At 37.1% G+C, this 19,536-nt stretch overlaps 1 long non-coding RNA gene across 2 annotated transcripts in view; it reads left to right on the forward strand.

Annotated features, from left to right (window-relative positions):
• The window catches only part of LOC108391273 (uncharacterized), a 355,429-nt gene extending 345,986 nt beyond the window's left edge, over window positions 1-9,443 (forward strand). For both annotated transcript variants that reach the window (XR_012129263.1, XR_012129264.1), the window contains one exon: window positions 6,259-9,443. This is a non-coding gene — a long non-coding RNA (uncharacterized lncRNA). The remainder of the gene's footprint in view (window positions 1-6,258) is intronic.
• Window positions 9,444-19,536: the final 10,093 nt, after the last annotated feature.

Genomic DNA, 19,536 nt, shown 5'->3' on the forward strand with positions numbered 1-19,536 from the left:
ATCCATGTTCTCTATCATAGACTTCATTATTAAACTACCTCCAATATGAGCCATTCAAGCTAACAAGGAGAGAATCTTGCCTTCTGTCTACTGGAATTAATGCCTCTGCTCTGTAATTTTCCAGCAAGTATATAAGCATGTATCTCATATATATTCCCTCTTGATTATTAACAGACACTGCATTTGCCATGTTCCATTTCTCTATGACCATCTTCTATTTCTCTCTATTTCTTAATGTCAGAAGTAAATAAGAGTGTGATACTACTTCTCTTTAATAAAGTGAATTCAAATTTAGGAAGTGATGAGACTAACCACCCAGGAGTTAATTGTGGAATTTAAATGAATCCAGCATTCTATCCTTTCTGTTCCCCAGATCCTATTAGAGTTCTCAGTTTCAGTGTGCAACTTTCCCCACACTTCTATTGCCAAGCCTCCACCAGCTCTTTCTTCTATACGAGGTTATTTCATCACCTTAGGTTCCAACTTCCACCTCCTTCTATCCCCTAATTAAAATCCTCCTAAGAGAACTTTTTCTGGATGTGTCTCTTATTCTGCATTTTAGCATCTCATTCTTTTTTCTTTGGCTCTTGTTCTCAGTATGTAAACATGACTGCAGATGTTATAAACTGAGAAGCTATGTAGTCCCTTTGGTAATTTTAATTTTAACTGTTGTGCCTAAGTTTTTGGCAAAGCTCTGTCTCTACAGATTTTGTTGTTGCTTTGAGAGATGTGTTTCTGCTTTATGAATATATTTATAATGTAGTCTGCTTGTGTACTGCAATTTATTCTTTGAGATTGCATGTATTCTTGCTTGAGCAGCTGTTTTCTGGAATGAGGATCTCAGATGAAGGGGACTTCAGGAGAGAGATACAAACATAATTTTAAACTTACACTGGAAAAAAATAGGAAAGAAGGGTATTTATTTTTGTGTGTGATCACTTTTGTGGACCTTTGATTTCCTAGCAGTGGTGTTGCCAAAGACTGAATGTACTGGATGCTGAGAAATGACCACACACACAGAGTGCTCAGATATGATTGTCCTGTTGGGGGTCATAGGAAAAGTCCATATCTTCATAGGGATTGGAGGCGGGGGTTCTTTCTTTAAGGGAGAAGGTATCCCCTCAGTTAATCGACAAGAAATGAAAATCTTGTGACAAGAAGACAAAGCTGGCAGTAGAGTGAAAGGGAGAGTTTTCTTTCAGTTGGGGTCTTGAGACAGTAGAAACTACTCAGAGGTGTGCGGTGGTCAGGACTCCGTGTAGAGGTGTGAGTTGGCACTGCCGTGTTGAGTGTGGTCGGCAACTAGGAATACTGCAGGACCCTGAGAGTGAGTGTGAACCTGGGGGCTCTGAGACCCTGTGGGTACAGCAGAGGTTGATAGTTATTCTTCATGTTGCAATTTTCCCCATTGTCACTGAATGTTCAGTAAAGCATTAAGAGACCAAGCCAGGTATTGGCTCTGTGACTTAGGATGTGGTTAGATGTGTTTAGCACAGTGATGGCAGTTCAGGAAGCCTGGCAAAGGGGCAATCCTGTGCCAAAGCCGGGGTGGCCAGCTCCACGTAGAGGCCAGCACATTTAGAAAGGATCGTAGGAAACCCATAGATAGGATTAGAATATTATTATGTCTCCAAGAGGGTAGAGTCAAGGCATTTTGTGGCATTCATACAAGCGACCTTCAAGCTTAGTGAATACAACACTGTCTTCAATAATTCATCTTCCCTCCTGTCTCACAAGAAAAAATAATGTTTCTTTCCTCTAACCCTAAGAATACTCAATGATAAAGATTATACTCTGAATCATTGACATTTGAATTTTAAAATGATGTCAAGAAAAGTATTAACTTTTATTTGAAAAATATCATAACACCTTTCTTCAAAAAATAATTTAGCCTCCTTTAATTTCATAAACTTAAAGAATTATCTTTGAAGGAAAGATATCTGAGAAAAGGATATACCGTGCTACCCTGTGTTATAGGAAGCAAATCTATTTCTACAAACATCTTCATTAACTGAGCAAAAAAAAAAAAAAAAGAGAGAGAGAGAGAGAGAGAGAGAGAATATGAGAGGGAGAGGTGATTTCTCTTTGGACATAGCTGGTTTGTTTGGAATAAAAAATATTTTGTGGTACCATACATTTTGGAAATCATTGTGAGACTATAGCTCACAGAAGCATGCAGATGACCAGCCATGTACAGCTGTTCATAAGAACTAACAAAAATCCACTTGGGACAAATAATCATTACTGCTAATTCTGTGGCCTGCTTTTGTTTTGTTTCTAAAAGGGAAGATTCACATCAAACCTAAGGTGCATATTAATGTATGGAGATGTACATCTTTAAGCTGTCATATAACAAGAGTGTAGGTAGTGCATTTTATATACTATGTTGACTATACTCTTGAGTTATGCCACTGTTCTGGGAGGTGAAGTGGGTTTAGATGTTGTTCTTCCTTGCATTTAAGTTTACTGGTGACTATTTCGATATGGCTTCAAGTCATATGCCTTTTGTTCACTTGGAATAAATATAACCTGAATGACCATCTTAATTCCTAGAATCATCAGTGATTGTTACTGATTCTTAGAATGGCTGAAATTTTATTAGCTAGTCTTAAAGATCCAGTATAAATTTAACTTGCTGATGTTTTATGCAGAAGTGCTTACCAGGTATCCATTTTTGTGGTTACTACATTTTTAAGCACCCTCACCACTTTCAGACTGTGTCTCCACATTCTCAGCCTGCAAGTGAATAGGGAATTAAATTTTTTTTATACTACAAAGCAAAATGTAATTAAGAAAATTTGTAAAAAATTAAAAAGCTGCAATCCTCATAATGCAATTTAAAGCTAAATAGAAATGACTTTTTAATTATATGTTCATTTGAGTTATGTGCCACAGCTTCCCAAGAGAGATGTCTGTTTAAATCCGAGTACCAGCCTCAATACTTCATTTTTGTACCATGGGGGTGGTGTAAAATTAAGTAAATTGCCCGACTCCCTTCTCCTCCCCTTTCCCTTGTTGAGGCGTGGGGATAGACTATGGTAAAAATGTCACTTCTGCTCTTCTCAATTCAACATTGATTCCTCTTAAGAGTTCAATTCTGGGGCATTGGGTGGGGGAAGGATCTATTACTGAACTGCTTCCTATAGGGAATCTCAGTCACCCCTTCTGTTTGGAGCCCCATCTGCCCAGCACATTCAGTTCCTCTGCTTTTTTGTAGATCTGTAGTGCCGGCAGAAGATTTGCTCTTAGGAACCGCGGGTAGCTTTATGCTTTCCCCAGCCAGCTAAATCCTTTATCACTCGTCTTGACTGGTTTTCTATCTCTAAAATTTTTTTGACCTGTCTGCTCTTGTCTCATCTCTTACTGTCTTTATCCTTGTGGGATTATGACTTTTACCTCTTTTCATCTCTGCTGTCATTTTTGGTAGATCCCTGAAGGGAGCATGGGAAAATGCATCTGTGCAATCTGCCATTCTTAAACAGATGTCCCTGAGACAGGATTTTGAATGAGGGAGAAATGTCTTTGATCTTTGCCTTTCTCTCTACAACCTTCCTCCTTTATGCCCTTCTCATTTATACCTTGAAAGGTACTATAAAGTTCTCAACCAGCTGTCAATTCATCTCCACCAAGGCATTAGTTGATAGCAGCTTCAAGAATTAGTGTATGTTTTTTCATATTCCATATATTTTTTCATACTCCAAAAGGAATACTTTCTATTTGCATTAAGAAGAACAATGCAAAAGGGTTACAAAGAAACAGTGGGATTTCTTTTAAATGGGCGTCTGAAAGACTAAAAAGACTTTCAAACTATCAAGGAATAAATAAATCTTGATTGAAATTTCAGGCTAAACCATTTGTTTAGGAGTAGAAGATAATCTCGAGTTTATTCTGATTATAACCTGGGTGGATTTAGACAACCCGCTCCACTCTGAGATTTAAGCAGCAGGTGTGATATTAACCAAAAAGTTTACCATTGCAGATAAGCAACTAAGTGAACCAAAACAAGATCATATAAAGGAGTACATCTGTTTTCTACAGTCAGTATTATTTTTATACGGGGGCTACTTTTAAATTGATTAACCTAGAGGACTTTTCTAAGTAGTATTTATACTCCAGAATATTAGGGAGAAAAAACTTTTTTGTCAAAATTTCTGTCAGTTCAAATTTATGAAAAATACATTTTAAAGAGCATTTCAGTTGGGGCATAAAGACAGGTTAAGAAAAAAACCTGACAGCAAATTACGTGAGGTTTCTGAGAAAAATTACTAAAGGAGTTCCCTTTTGAATTACTATTTGTGTTCTGTATTCTGTAAATCCTTAAGTTACAGAGACCCTGGAACCAACATAAGAAACAAGTTCTTGAGTGTGTTCATAAATCCTTGAAAAATAAATTGAGTATATTATTTCTTCATAAAGTAGACAGAAAATGAAACAAACATCCCAAATCCCAAGGAAAAGTTAAGAAGCAATTAAAAATCTATTATTAAACAGTAAGAACAGCAAAATTTATTTTTATGGCTCTCTGGAAATAATGGAAGCGTTTTTTAAAACTATATATGTAGCAATATTTACATAATATTGTAAGCCATCTCCATGTACAGAACATTCCCAAATGAAATTTTAGTAATTTTATCTGATGTTAAATCTTCAACAAAGGAGTTGACATACATAGTAATATTCTTACATCCCCCTAGGAAAATCACATTGTTCATATACTTTCATTCTGTTTTACCTTAAAAAAGAAACTTTTTAGTTTTTTTCTAAGGCTAATGAAAAAGTTTTCACATTGAATACCATCACTTAGTGACTATAGGTGTCTCCGGTACTGAGCTGGAGATAATGAGACCCAAAACAAAAATTCTGATTTAATCACACAATTTCCCACATTATTTGAAATTTTAATCTTATCACAAAGTATTTCTTAGTTTGCCTTTAGGAGTAAACCTCAAGCAGGCTTGATGGGCTTAGTGAAGAGCCTGGAAAACTGACTCCTTTCTCTCAGGAAACCTTTAGAAACTTGTTAGGGTTGCTCTATGCTGGATTCATGCAAGTGATAAGCAGGCAGAGCTGTCCTCAGGCTCTCTAACAATTCAGTGGTGAGAAGGAGGGACAAGAGGGCCGAAAACCTCTACATGGATGAATGAGAAACTTCTTTCACATGGTTGTATTCTTTCTTCTCATAGATGGAATCATGCACAGTTGTGCATCCTTAGCTCTTTCCATGGTAATTCTGGGAGCTGAGAAACCATACCTCTGTGTAATTGTCTCCATATGTAACCAAGTCCATGAATATCTGTATCTTTTGATATCAGCTTAGCTCTTTAGAGTCTGTTGACTTCTTTGCTTCCAGTACATCACCACTTCATTGTAACAACAACGCACTACCACCCACTCAGATTATTCTGTCCTTGGAGCATTTTATTGGAAACAGATCTGTTTCCCAGAGGGATAAGACTTAGCCTTTGAAATGCAGGAAAAGTCACAAACTTGTGCTTTAAGGATGGGAAAGACCATTAAAATTTTCAGTAACGTTCTGATTTCCTATGCTTTCTTCAGTGTATTTGTTGAATTCCTCTGTGTTAGTCTGATCATTGTGAAAATCCCAGTATCACTTTGGGTAGTGGGTGACTTCCACTGTGTCTTCCCTCTCCAGTTTCTAGGGTAAATCTTCCATGACATCTCTCTCCTACAGTGAAGTGCCAGAGCTGGCTTATACCACTGCTAGTGCTCATCTTTTCCCAATTTTGCAATCATCAAAGGCAAGTTGAAAACATAAATCAACCATACTGGGAATGTTTACACCACTGGAATTGACCATTACTACAAATCACATTTTATTGCTCTCTTCTCCCTGAGCAGGTTGTTTAACATTTGCCAGCATACCATAATGTCCCTGAATTATCTACATGTTCACATATATCCTGATCTATCTAAATGTTATGTTTTATCATAAATAGTAAAAAGGACCAAACTGAAATGTCTACAAATCAACTTCTCCAGTTCTGCAAAAAGATCAGATACTGTTCAGTGGTGACCCAGCCCTCACCCATCATGTTTAGCTATTTGCAATGCTGATTCACAGCATCAAGAAACTGGAAGTTCAGCTGCTTTAGTGTCTCCTAAATATTCTGGCTTAAATTACCTTTATTCTGATAAACTTTCTGAAAGATCCTCTTAGGAACTTGTTGAATCACGTGTTCACTTTTGAGTGGTTTAGTACCCTGAAATAAAATGTATTATTATTACTAAATATTTCAGATATAATACAAGACCCAAAGGATATTATAATGACCACTCATGCATCTGCAGCCCAGCTTAAAGAAAATTCATCAAAGCTTCCTGTCTCTTACCCTTCTCATTTCTGCAGAGGTAACTGTTATCCTTAATATGATGTTTACCATTTCTATATATTTCTTCATAATATATGCTACTCTCTTATTGCTTTGAATATGTTTAAAAAGAATAATATTCTTTTAAACTTGCCCCCTTTTTTGCTCAATATTCCATTTGTGAGAAGCAGATACAAGTCCTTCATATTTAGTTATTTTCATTGTTATATACCATTCAGATGAGGCTATATATCACAGTTTATTCATTCTTCTGTTGGTAACACATTTATGCTTTTTGGCTTTTTGCTTTTATAAAAAAAATGCTGCTGGAGTATTTTTGTAGATGTCTACTGAGGCACTTATTAAAGAAACTCTTTAATATAACTAATGATGGAATTATTGAAAAGAAATGCACCTCTACAACTTCCTTAAATATTGCCAAATTTCCACCTAAAGTGATTATTATAGTTAACATTCCATCTAAAAGAATAGAGTTCTGGTTGCTACATAATGTCCCCTAAATGTGCTACTTAAATTTTGTTAGACTCAAATTTTGGCCAGTATGATGGATAACAAATTAACAACGTATTTCTAAGTAAAAATATTTTAGATCAATATAGTACTAAACACAAAGTAGCAGAGCCAAACACTGGAAAATTTCAAATGTACTTCAGTAAGAGAATGGGTAAACAAACAATGGTATACTCATAAAACAGAATACCACTTAGCAATAAAAAGGAACACAATACTGCTACACGAAAAAATGGACAAATCACAAATGGTTATAGAAAATATTACCCAGGTTGGCTCTATTCATTGTGGAGAGCCATCTGACAAGGGTGCAAAGGAGCTTTCTGGAGTAATGAAGCTGTTTTTTATAGCTTGAATAATGGAATTTGGCTATGCATATGTGTATATTTGTCAAAAGTTATCAAACTGTATGCTTACGATCTGTACATTTTATAAACTGCAAATTATACATCATTTTTTTTAATTGGAAGAAAAGAAAAGTGTAGCTTTCAAAGAAAAATTATTGAATGTGAATATTCATAGCTTTTCCCATCTCCACATTAAGAGAAAGGTGGTGAAGCAGCTCCCTGGGTTGCCTTTTTATTTCATTACTATTTTAAATATATAATTTAATCAGATCAGTTGGAAGTAACTGATTTAGGGAGAAAGAATTTTGGAGGAGCAGGATGTAGAGAGAAGGTACATTGGGAGCAACTACCTTGCCACATTGTGTAAGATACTGAGAGATTTAGATAAGGAGATTTGAACACATTTTGCTCAGAGTTAAAAATATAGTCCCTCTTTAATGCTTTCCAAAAGCAGCAGTAAAAATTTAAATTGCCTTCCAATTTCTCCTGGATGTCACACTGATGCTTCATCTAAATGTGTTCTCTCTGCTGAGATAGACCAAGAAACAGGGCCTCCTGAGACACACTGATATAATATGTTAAATTTGGGTACATTTTTATGGAGGTTCTTAAGACATATAAGACAAGTGTTAGCTTCTTTCAGGTCGTAAGTGACATCCAATGGTTCATTTTTAAAAATTAATTATATAGGAAAAATGTGATTTAAAAATAAATACTAAGAAAATAAAATGATCTATTTTACTTTGGAAGTCAAATGTATATGGAATATTAAGTATTTTGTAAGTATTGTAATTAAATATATACAAAAGCAGCTTTCATTATCTGCTACTGGGAAATTTGAAATTTGTAAATTTTTTCTATAATTTTGTTTTAGAACAAATAGGAGAGGCTGTTTAAAATCATTTCAATCATGCTTTGAAATATGCTTTGTGAGTTTAGGCAATCATTATTCTAAAAATTGGATGTATTCCATCCATGAGTTTTGTCATTATTTACATTGATTTTTTTAAAACTTGATGAATCATTTTAAAATGCTAGTTGAGAATTTCAATCAGCTAGGTCTAGTAAAGATTATCCTGAAGGGAAATTGTAGAGTTTTGTCCTTTGTATGCCTTTCACTATCTTCCACTTAAAATCATTGTTCCTTATGCTTCTTGTTTTTTAATGAATGGTCTAATGTGGGACACATTACAGAGGATGTGACCAAAATTAAAAATAGTAAAAAAAAACAAGTAAGTCTTTATACCCTTCAAAACTACTTTGGTGTCCAGTTAGGTACAATTGAGTCACAAATCCATGAGTAACTATCAAGAACATAATAGACCATTCACTTGATCTCTACAAGCTCACTCCATGTTCCATCATAAAGAGAACTGTTTACATTTTGCTTTATTAACTGCTTAATAATAGAGAAATGGAAACAGTTGTCATGAACTCTCTGGAATGCTTTGACACACTGCTCATCGTTCACAAGTCACAGGTTGTATACAGCTAATGTAGTTCATGCTCTCAATCTTGGGCAAGAGAAAATCAGCCCAAAAGATAACACATCTCCTACCCCAATTTCCTAAGATATATAGCAGCATATGCACAAACATCATGAAATTGTAAACGTGGTCCAAATAAGTGTATTTTCCAATTAATCAAAAAGGATATTAAGGCATGTATATAAGGCTGATCAGTGAACAGGACAATTCATAATAAGATGTACTTCTGGGTATCTATCCAAAAGAATTGAAAACTGGACCTTGAAGAGATATTTGAATTTCCATGTTCATTGTAGCATTATTCACAATACCTAAGAGATACATCATACATCAATAATTTTGTGAGTCCAGAAGCAGGATCCAAAATGGATGAATGGATAAAGAAAAGGTGTATACACACAATGGACTATTATTTGGCTTTGAAAATGAAAGAAATCCTGTCATATGTGACAACATGGAAGACTCTGGAGGAACATTATGTTAAGTGAAATAAGCCAATCACAGAAACACAAATCTATATGATTCCACTTATATAAGGGGTCTAAAGTAGTTAAACTCATAGAAATAGAAAGTAGAATGGTGATTACCAGAGTCTAGGGAAAGGGGAAATGTGTAATATGTTATGCAAAAAGAAAAAGTTATTCACCTCTTTTATAAAACAAAGTTCATATAGTTAGTAATACTGTACTGTTCACTTAAAACTTTGCTAATATGGTAGATTTCATGTTATGTGTTTTTACTACAATAAAAAAAATGCTTTAATATATGTTACAAATATGATTTTGTGTTCATTATTTGTAGGCAGTTTTTTAATGCATTCTAGTAGTGGTGAGGGAGCCAAACAGCTGTTTCGTCAGGAGAGCTTCACGGAGAGGTGGGGACTTCAGAGCCAGAAGAAGGGCGTCATGAACAGGTTCCCAAAGAAGCTGGCTCTGAGGCCGACTTTGGGGTTTAGGAAGCTGCCCCGGGGACTGCTTTGGGATCGACTCTGTGGGAGTGCGAAGCCCAGAGGGGTGGGCAGAGAGTAAAGCCAAGTTCTGTTGCAGCCACAGCCAGACCTCTGCCAGCCTGACTGGGAGCTGCACTGCACTGGGTGGTCCTTCTGAGTTGTCCCAGGAGGCCCAGGGGTCCAGGCCTCCAGATCTTCACAGCCACCCCCTGGGAAGGGGAGGTGACTTTGCTCAAGGTGGCTATCCTCTGTGGAGGGTGACCATGTGGAAAGGGTGAGGAGGGAAAATTCAGTCTTGGGGAAGGAGCCTGTGAGTCCAGAAGCAGGAACCATGAGCCAAATCAGGGTACCCACCAGAGGGAGCTGAGAGAAGTGAAATCAGCCTATTTAGAGGTTAAAGGGATATAGAAGGTGAAATGGGAAAGAGAGAAAGGGATGAATGCGAGGTAGGTAGTAATTTCATCCTTTTGAAGAACAAGAGATGTGGGTTGGAATCTAGGACTATATTTCTGAGTCCAAAAAGAAGTTTGTCCGATGAAAGTTTATATACATGTCTGCATTTAAAGTTGTGGCATTAGTCTAGGAACTTTGGTTTACCTGAATACAGTTCAATATGTGTTACAAACACAATTTATAATTGTTTTTGAAACAAATGCCATTTTATATAAAATCCATGATTTAGTTGAACTCTCTACCGTTAGACCTGCAGCTGAATATTTGCTATAGTAATGTTAAGTATCTCCTGATGCATGTTTTATGTGTGTATCATAAGCTATTTATGAAAAAATATCTTTACCTACTAATCACCTCTTGGAGGTTATAACAAATATATCTTTCTTGCTTGTACGTGGCACATGAGTACTGCCGAAGCCAGGTGCCGAAATACCTCACTGACCTCCTTCACCACCTTCTCAGCTGATGTGTAGAGAGTAGAAATTTCATATACAAATGCTTGCTTCCCTTTTATGCCCCACTCGAAAATCTAGTTGTGTACACATAAAAGAGATTTTAAGGGAGTTAGTCAATTTTTGGAATAAATAGTGTATTAGATTGTGTGGGGCATTGGCCAGGCACTTATATCTCTCTTGATCTCATTATTTGTAAAGTGCAGTTTTGGATTACATGATTTATAATAACACTGATCAGCCACCATTTCATTGTCTGTTGAATGAATAGATAGAAGTTTACTATTTATTCACAATACTTTTTTTCCAAGAAAAATGAATCTTTATTCACTGTAGCTCAACACACACAGATCTGTTGGGTGCGCAACAGAATTTCAAACTTCTACTTGCTTCCATAAACTTAAGTCCAGGCCAAAGCCATCGTAGGATCAATTGTGTATACCTATAAAGTCATATGTTATAAAATATGATAGTTTCATTATTTTCCATAACTGATCAAGAGTTTTTAACAATCTTTCTTTCCCACTGAGGGCAGGAACAATTCAACCTCCCTTTCAGATCCATTTCTCTGTTCTCCATCCTGTATCCAAGTGAGAAGACAATTCACATGTTCCCATAAGGATAAGGGGAGGGGCCCAGATTTCTGTGTGGGCTGTGTGTCTGCAGGATTCTCACGGGTTCCTCATTTACTGAAGTACAGCTGGCTTCTCTGGTTATTTTGTGGTCTGTGTTTGCTCTTCTGCTCATACCTGAGGACTGTGAACCTTCTCTGGAGCTGTGTCTTCTGGCTCCTGGTACCTTGTGAAACCTCACTGCTGGTCACTTCCTCCAGTGTCCTGGGGCTGGGGCTCCAGTGGAGCCTTGATTGCCACCTCTACCTCCCTATAATTTCAAAATGATCCAAACATTGCCTTCTGCGGGATTCTTTTGCCTTACTGGGTGCCTTTTTGAGAGGCTGAGGAGTTGGCCCAGGTGTGAGCAATCATCAGCTTCCCTCTCCATGGTGGTAAGCCCAAATCTAAGAGAAATCAGTTTGGTAATCTTTGTCTTCTTCTGATGTATTATGTCAATCAGCTCTTCTAGCCCGGCAGGCACAATGGCATAGTGGCCCTCATCTAAAGTGCCGTAAAGATACTCCAGGACCTGCTGGGGACAAAACCCCACTGCTTGCGGGTCCTTCAAACGTATCTGGATGTTGTCAGCAAATTTACCCTTTGCAGAGGCCTGAACATGAACGTGTTGACCTTCTGCGCAGTATTTTCCCTCTTCTGTCCTCAAGCTCCACGGGGTGACTTGGAAGTCTCTCCCATGTCCCTTTTTGTCTGGCAGGAACTTCCTGTGTTAATTCTGTCCTCTAACTTCCCAAAGTGGGTTTCATTTTCCCCCTTCCGTGGAGGCAAGATGGTTATCAATAAAAAAGCTGCATTAGTTTGAAACATGTCATTCCTGCTACTGAAGAATGTGGTTAAATCCCCTCAAAACTGAAAGGCAAGTTTCTGTATCTTGTATTGAGGAGAAGGAAAAATCCTTCATAGATCCTGTTAACTTTGATGGCATGGATATCACACTGGCGGAGGAGGTGGGGTGCTGATCAGCCTCACTCACTGGGTGACCCTTTGGGCTGCTGGGCTTTTAAGTGTGATCCAGAGAACAAATCCTTCAGGGCGGGCAGCTCTGCCATTTGGATCTTTTGAACCAGCAGAATCAATTTCACTTGAACTTTCTGTAGCTCATTGGATTGTTCTCTGGGTCCTCTAGTAAATCCCAGGAGAAGAATTACTGCTGGGTCTCCAGGGCAGTGTATTTCAAACTGTGCATTGTGACCCATTAATGAGTTGTGAAATCCATTTAACAGGTTTTAAGCAGCATTTTAAAAATATGAAAGGAAAATAAAATAAAAAGGAAAATGAGACTACATTGCCTATAGTAAAGACAACATTTATTAAAGCTTGTTTATTTTACTCAAGATCTTCTGAGTGTGTTGTATGGGATTACTAATTAAAATGTATTTCTTACGGAGTCCACTGGCCACAGTTTTTAAAAGGCACTTTCTTCAGGATATTTGAGCAAAGTCATGCCTGCTTGGTCTAATAACTTGTTTCTTTTTAAGAAACAGCTCTTGACTTAGTGTTAGCAACTGGAAGATAGAGGCTCCGTCTCTGCAGGTAACACTAGAGGACCGTAGCACTCTTCATGAACTGAGTGTTATCCGATCCACTAGTTTGTTAGGTAGGGCCTGGCCAGCACTGTACCATCAGATGGAAGTGGCATATGAGACAGACACTAACTGATCCAGAGCACGTAACTAAATCATGGGGTCAGACGCTCACTCCCAGGTTCCATCAGCTGCACAGCCAACGCCCATTCCACTCTTAACAGCTGGAGTCTCCTGAGGGGTTCCATTTCATCTGCTGACTGAAGAAAAAAAGAAGAAATCCAAGTTTATAGATGGTTCCTCCCAAAATTCTAAAACTGGCTGGCAACATTACAAGCCCACCAACTACGATGCTGAAGGATAGTGGAGAATGGAATTCTTTCCAGAGAGAAGAAAGTCAGCAGAGCATTGCACTGACTGTCCATTTTGCCAGGAAGAGGAGCGACGTGAAGGGTGACGTCACTTCCTTGGTTTTGCTTGCTGGGTTGGTATATGAAGACTGGGGACAAGGAAGGCTAGGGAAGAGATATGCAGACGATTTTTGAATATGAGGTTATTTGTGTCCATGTGAATGCTCATTGCTATGGACTCTGTGTATGCCCCACCCCATTCATATGTTGAAGTCTTAGTGTGATGGTATTTGGAGGTGAGGCCTTTGGGAGGTAATTAGGCCATGAGAGTGGAGGCCTCATGCTGGGACTAAGATCCTTATAATAATAATAAGAGAGCCAGCCTTCTCTCTCCTTCCATGTGAGGACACAGCAAGGAGTCAGCCACCTGCAAGTCAGGAAGAGGGCTCTCTCTAGACTTGGTATCTGCTGTACCTTGCTCTTGTACTTTCCAGCCTCCAGAACTGAGAGAACTAAATGTTTGCTGTTTAAGCCCCCCAGTGTGTGGTAATTTGTTGTAGCAGTCCAAATTGACTAAGACACTCACCCAGGGGCCTTTTCTGAAGAGAGAGCTCTTAATAGTCAGGTGGACAAGATTATCTGCTATGTGGATGTCAGTCAGTCCCATTCTCCCACAAGGCCAACACTTGCTCAGTGCTATTAAGGGGGTTAAGGCAGAAACACATGCATTTAATAATATGGTCATCTTATCAAGGCTTACCTGACCATTGGAGAACCAATTGGTCATCAGCAGAAATAAAACCTGAGTCCATATGGCAGATAATATTGATTGCCTGCTCAGTAGTTAAATCCTGAGAGAAGAGCAATATACATATGAAATAAATCCCTGCCCTTTCTGTCTGCTTTTGGATATCATCAGAGCATAGAGCATGAAGCTGAGAACCATGGCAGCTGTTTTAACACCTGGAGAGGAGAGCCAAGAGCTTCACAGACCTGGAGATCTTTGAGCAGATGAATTAACCGTGGGTCATTGTGCTACAGGAGGATAAATCTTTATTGTTCAAGCCACTCTGTATTGGGTGTACTAGTTTCATATGGCTGCTGTAAGAAAGGACCACAAACTTGGTGATTTAAAAAAACAAACATTTGTTCCTTCACAGTTGTGGAGTTTTACCAGGCTGAGATCAAGGTGTGTGCAAAGTCATGCGCTGCTGGATGATCTAGGGGAAAATCAGTTTCCTTTCCTTTTCCAGCTTCTACAGCTGCATTTTTTTCTTTTCCCTTTTTTTTTTTTCTTGCCTTCCTTGGCTTATGGCCCATTCCTCCATCTTCAAAGACAGCAGTGTAGAATCTTCAAATCTTGCTGAGTCTCCACATTGCCTTCTGTCACTGAGGCCACCATCTCTCTCTTAGGACACTTGATTATAGTTAGAGCCCATCTGGATAATCCAGAATAATCTCCCACAACAAGGACCTAAACTTAATCACATCTGAGAAGTCCCTTTTTGCCATGTAAGTACACTCACAGGTTCTAGGTATTTATTAGTACCTGGATATCATTAGGGATTATTATTCAGCCTACCATGTCTTGTATTCTATAATTTGCATGTGAAAGTTTTCTAATGGATATTCCCTTTAATGTAGAACCATACTTGGTGGTGGGGGTGTAGTAACGGTAATGTCCCAGGAAGGTTGATAACTTTGGGCTCCTTACATGATAAGGATTAAAAATGATTTATCCTCCTTGATTTATGCTCTCATCCAGGGTTTGGATTTCCTATAGGTTCCTACTGTGCCGTTAATACCGTCATCCTTGAATTTGCTGAATGTCTAAAGGCTTCCTCATAGCAACAATGCAAGATTGCTGTTGACCAAAAAATTCATTTTATAGAAAAAAATGAAGAAGAAGGTGGGGGCTGAGGATCATAGGATTCAGTCTTATCTTGTCCCCTGCAAATTAGAAACTCTGGTCTTCCAGAATAAAGGAAAGGATTACTGTGACCTAGTTATAGGCCAGCTGGGAGACTATTTTTGCAAGACAGAGCATGAATCAGAAGCTAATATATACTGCTGGTTCTCCCATTGCCAGAATGTATTGACTCTGAGATCAGGGCAGACAAGTGAAGCTGGCAATCTCTTATTTACACGTGTATGCAAAGTGGTGCTTCTGTCCCCCAGTACTGGTTTATATTGGTTTGAAGATTTTAGAGACCAATAAATGATCTCATCATGAGACACAAAAGAAAACATAGTTTCTTCAAATGGAGACTGGCTATTTCAGACATTTTTAGCAACTGGATTAACAGCCAAGAGAAAAAAAAGAACAGAAATGGTAGTATTTTCTGAGGTGATTTATCCTATCAAAGGGAAATAGGATTGTAATATGCATTTATATTTCTTTACTTGCTCTGTAATGTGTATTTGTATATTATTTTATGTACAACATCCCCACTCCAACCCTCTTGTGGTTAAAATGTAAGTCAGGTCATACATCGAGGAATTATCAAAAGAAAACTGTGACTCAACTGGAGAAGGACTGCAATGTCCCAGAGGTCCTATACATTATAGGCCTGGTGAAAATGATAACTCCGACACATATATTTTATATAAGTTACAGTTTTGGCTGATAAGAAGACAAATTTGCAGCAAAGCATACGAGGGGCTTTTAGGCTGGAGGATGCTCGGTGATCATGGCCCCCTTGAGTCTCTCAGGTCTTCACTGGAGCAGATCTGTTGAGGCAGCATATGCTAGTTAAACGTAAACATGAGCTTTTACCAGCAATAATTTCTGCATAATCACATTGTTCATTGTATATAACTTCAAGGTAAAATTCATTTACAAAATAAAGCAGTGTATAAATCACAGTGTTCAGCCATTTTGGGGAAATTTGAAAATACTTTATAAATTAGAAATTGTGCAGTGACTCAAACACATTCAATTTGTCAGAAGTCATAGCTTGTCCAAGATGTATTTACTCTCCCTGTCCTGAAGAATTAGTGATATGAAGGCAAAGAAGCATGCATGAAGCCTAAAAAACATGGAAGTACAATAATTGTGGAAGTTCCGTAGATGGATACTCAGCTGGTAGGTTTAAGAGAGAATAAGGTTGTTTGGGAAGTTTTCCAGAAGACATTTACTTCTGTTTAAAAGAAGAGAGGAATGCAAAGATGGCTGGCTGGATGCAAGAAAGATGCTTCAAGTGATGTGGGATTCAGAGGAAGACTAATGTTGGATAGGTGGAGAGTGAGAAATGTGTACAAAGGGCCCACAGCAAGTTAGGCTGATACTGAAGGTGTTTTGGGGTTAGAAAAATGATAGATATTGAAACAAACGGATAAAGTGAGAAATATCAGTAGAGATAAGTAAATGCAATAACTTTCCTGTTGACACAAGAGAAATTTTGTTTGATTCAGTGATATGGAAGATAAGAAAGTGCTAGTTGGTTTTAAGTAGCAAACGTATTAAAGTAAAAGAAACATGATTAAGCTTATAGAATATTCTAGAATCATACATTGGTAAAACTATGCTACAAGGATGTAAGCAACAGACAGACAATATTCATTCAAAGATAACTACATTTGACTTCTTTTGATCCTTTAATATCACAGGAAGTATTGACATATGTAAATATTCCATATTTAAGTGAGGATATCATTAAAATTAGACATTTATGTTTATTTAACATAGTTTTAACTTTTAAAAGTGGTTTGTCTTTAGGAACTCAGTTTACTCTAATGGCTTTGTATTTGTTTAAAATTTATAGTTATTGTCAGTTTTGCTCTATTTCTATGACCACAAGCTTTCCCCATCAATCAAATGTTCCTTGTGGACAAGTATGTGAGTCTTCTCAGAAGATGTAAACCTGAACCTAAAAAGTTGTATTTATGTCTAGAAGCTATGTCATTGATATTGTACATCTTAATAAAATGTATAGCTGCTGCATAATGTCCTTCTAACAGCATTACTGCTGTTATTTTCAAGCAAATAACAAAAAGAAAAGCATGTTGTATTGGAGGGCCTGTTAAAGTCTGTACTATCTCTCCACTTGAGTCTCATACTTTCTTCTGCATTTTTGTAATTGTAATCGATACAATTAGAAATATTTCATATAAAAAATAATTACTTAACTGAAAACATAAAATATATGTTCATCAATATCACTCTAGTTTGCCTGATACATGGAGTGATTGGTTGAAAAACAACTGCAGAGAAACTTCTCACCTAATTATGCATTTAGTCAATGGACCATGAAAATGCCAAAGAAACTCATTCTGGTTTATCGAGTAAATAGGTATTTATTCTTGATGGAGTTATTCCTTTCTCTTGGGTGAAAGTTTATTTTAGAATTTTTTCAAAAAAATTTAAATGAACTTATGTAATTGTAATACAATTATAATCTTAAAATGCAGTTTCACATTAGAATCAAAGGCATATTAGGTATTCAGTGTTTGTATACTGAGAAGAGAGAATTTAAAGTTAGTAAGGAATTTTAGTTTTTCTAGGGATAGTTCCTTAAATAACCTGGTAAGAAAGGAATTATTACTAGTTGTTCCCTTCATTTCTTCTTCCACTGTTATCTTTCATGAAGGAGAAAAAATTCTTATTTTTAAAGCAACAATACCTAGAGGGATAATATAAATACATTTTTATTAATGAAAAATTATTAAAGCTATAACCATTCTCCTTCTAAACTTAATCCTCAAAGCAAGTGGATAAACAGAAAGAGGCCAAACGTTTCCCTGGCTCTTTGGTCATACAAATTGGATTTTATTTGACTCTTAATTCCTTTGCTGGATTTACGCAGTCTTGTATAAATAACTAGCTCCCAAATTCTCAGAGTGAGGGTCAAGTATTATGTTTCTAATTTCAGGAGTAGTTCCCCTCAGATTTATCCCAAATCTTCTAACAATGTACATTTCTATAAGAAACCTGGTTAAGAGTGTTATTCCACTTAAATATGGAGTCATCTTTTATGTCCATAAAGCTCCTTTTGAATGCATTTAGACCTGTGTGAGGGTAGAGGATAAATGGGATATGGGGAAAAAATGATAATCTGACCCTCAGCTTTTCCATTAAAAAATAAAATAAGGTGCAGCATCTCTGTGCCTTGTGAAAATGTTGCTATGGAGACTGCCTTTATGAATCCCAGTGAAACTGATGTAGCAATATTCTTCTGATTTTGACTGCCCGTGAGTTAAGGCTGCTTCTCATTCTCTAAACCTTTTTATTCTTTGTTGAATATGCATTTCTAGGCAGTAGAGCAAGTCATGTAAATATGTAAGACAGTCATCTTTTTCCATAACAAAGTAGAAAATACGGAGATAAGATATTGGCATTTTCAAGGAAAGGGATGCATTTACACATTGTAAGAATATTCATTAAAACCTTTTCATACTTGATCTGCACATGGGGCAAAGGAATAAAAGCATAGGAAGTTTGAGATTTTATTCTCCGTGTTTTTTACAACTTTTTATGTGGAAAGACTGCATAAGTAATATTTAAAAAGGTTAATTTCATCTGATTTACAAGAAATACAGCATACACTGAATTAAATTTTCTCAGTAACAATTTTTTTAAGTTTTACCATAATAAGTTGTATTATTTAAGAAGATGAGAGCAAAACTCAAAACTGAACTTACCTAAACCAAACCAAAATGAAAGCCTGTTTCTTCAGTGTAAAGACACTAATGAAATAAGTGAGAAAGAGCAGAATATTTTGCTTTGATTAGAGTTAATAGAGCATCCAACTTTAATTTATGAAGTGCTAATTTTTAAATATATAGTCTTTTTTTTAAAAGCTGGCTATTTGATTGATACAAAACCACCACTTTGGGCATTTTGTCTCCTAAGCTCACAGAGCATCTTGTACACTCCTTAGCCCATTACCGTGATGATCTGCTTCCTTATCTGTGTCTTCTACGACTGGGAGATGTTGGATGCTGCCCCTGTGTTCTCAATGTCCTTCTGTCCCCGGCAAACTGCACAGTGCCTGGAAAATGGGAGGCACTCAGTCTTTACTGAACAAACACGAATTAAGTCCCTGCTAAAAACTTGGTGAAATTTTCCCGTCTCTTTTTTGAAAGGTCTCTTTCAGATGTTTGTTCCTGGTGTGCAGTTGAATATACACCTTAAACTCTGAGGTTCTTTGCTTATTCATAGAATGGATTTGCATTCCAAGTGAGACCATATATAACTTCCTGTGAGATTTCAGGGATTGGATAGGTATTAGGAGAACATCTCACTTAAGTTTTTACTTCAGTAAGAAATTTAAAAGTAGTAAAAAAAGAAAAAAAGCAAGCAAAATACTGTGTTAGGAGTTCAGAAAACTTCCTTTATACTTTTTAATAAAGCTCTATACATCTCTCCAGTTACATGTTAAAGGACAGATTAAGTACTGTTTATCTTCAGATAAATTAACATGACTTTGGAAAATCTTTATGAAAAGTGGGAGAGAATGTGAATTGTCTGGAGTTTCATTAAAT

This window comes from Manis javanica, chromosome 3 (genome assembly GCF_040802235.1).
Source record: "Manis javanica isolate MJ-LG chromosome 3, MJ_LKY, whole genome shotgun sequence".
Taxonomy (NCBI): Eukaryota; Metazoa; Chordata; class Mammalia; order Pholidota; family Manidae; genus Manis; species Manis javanica.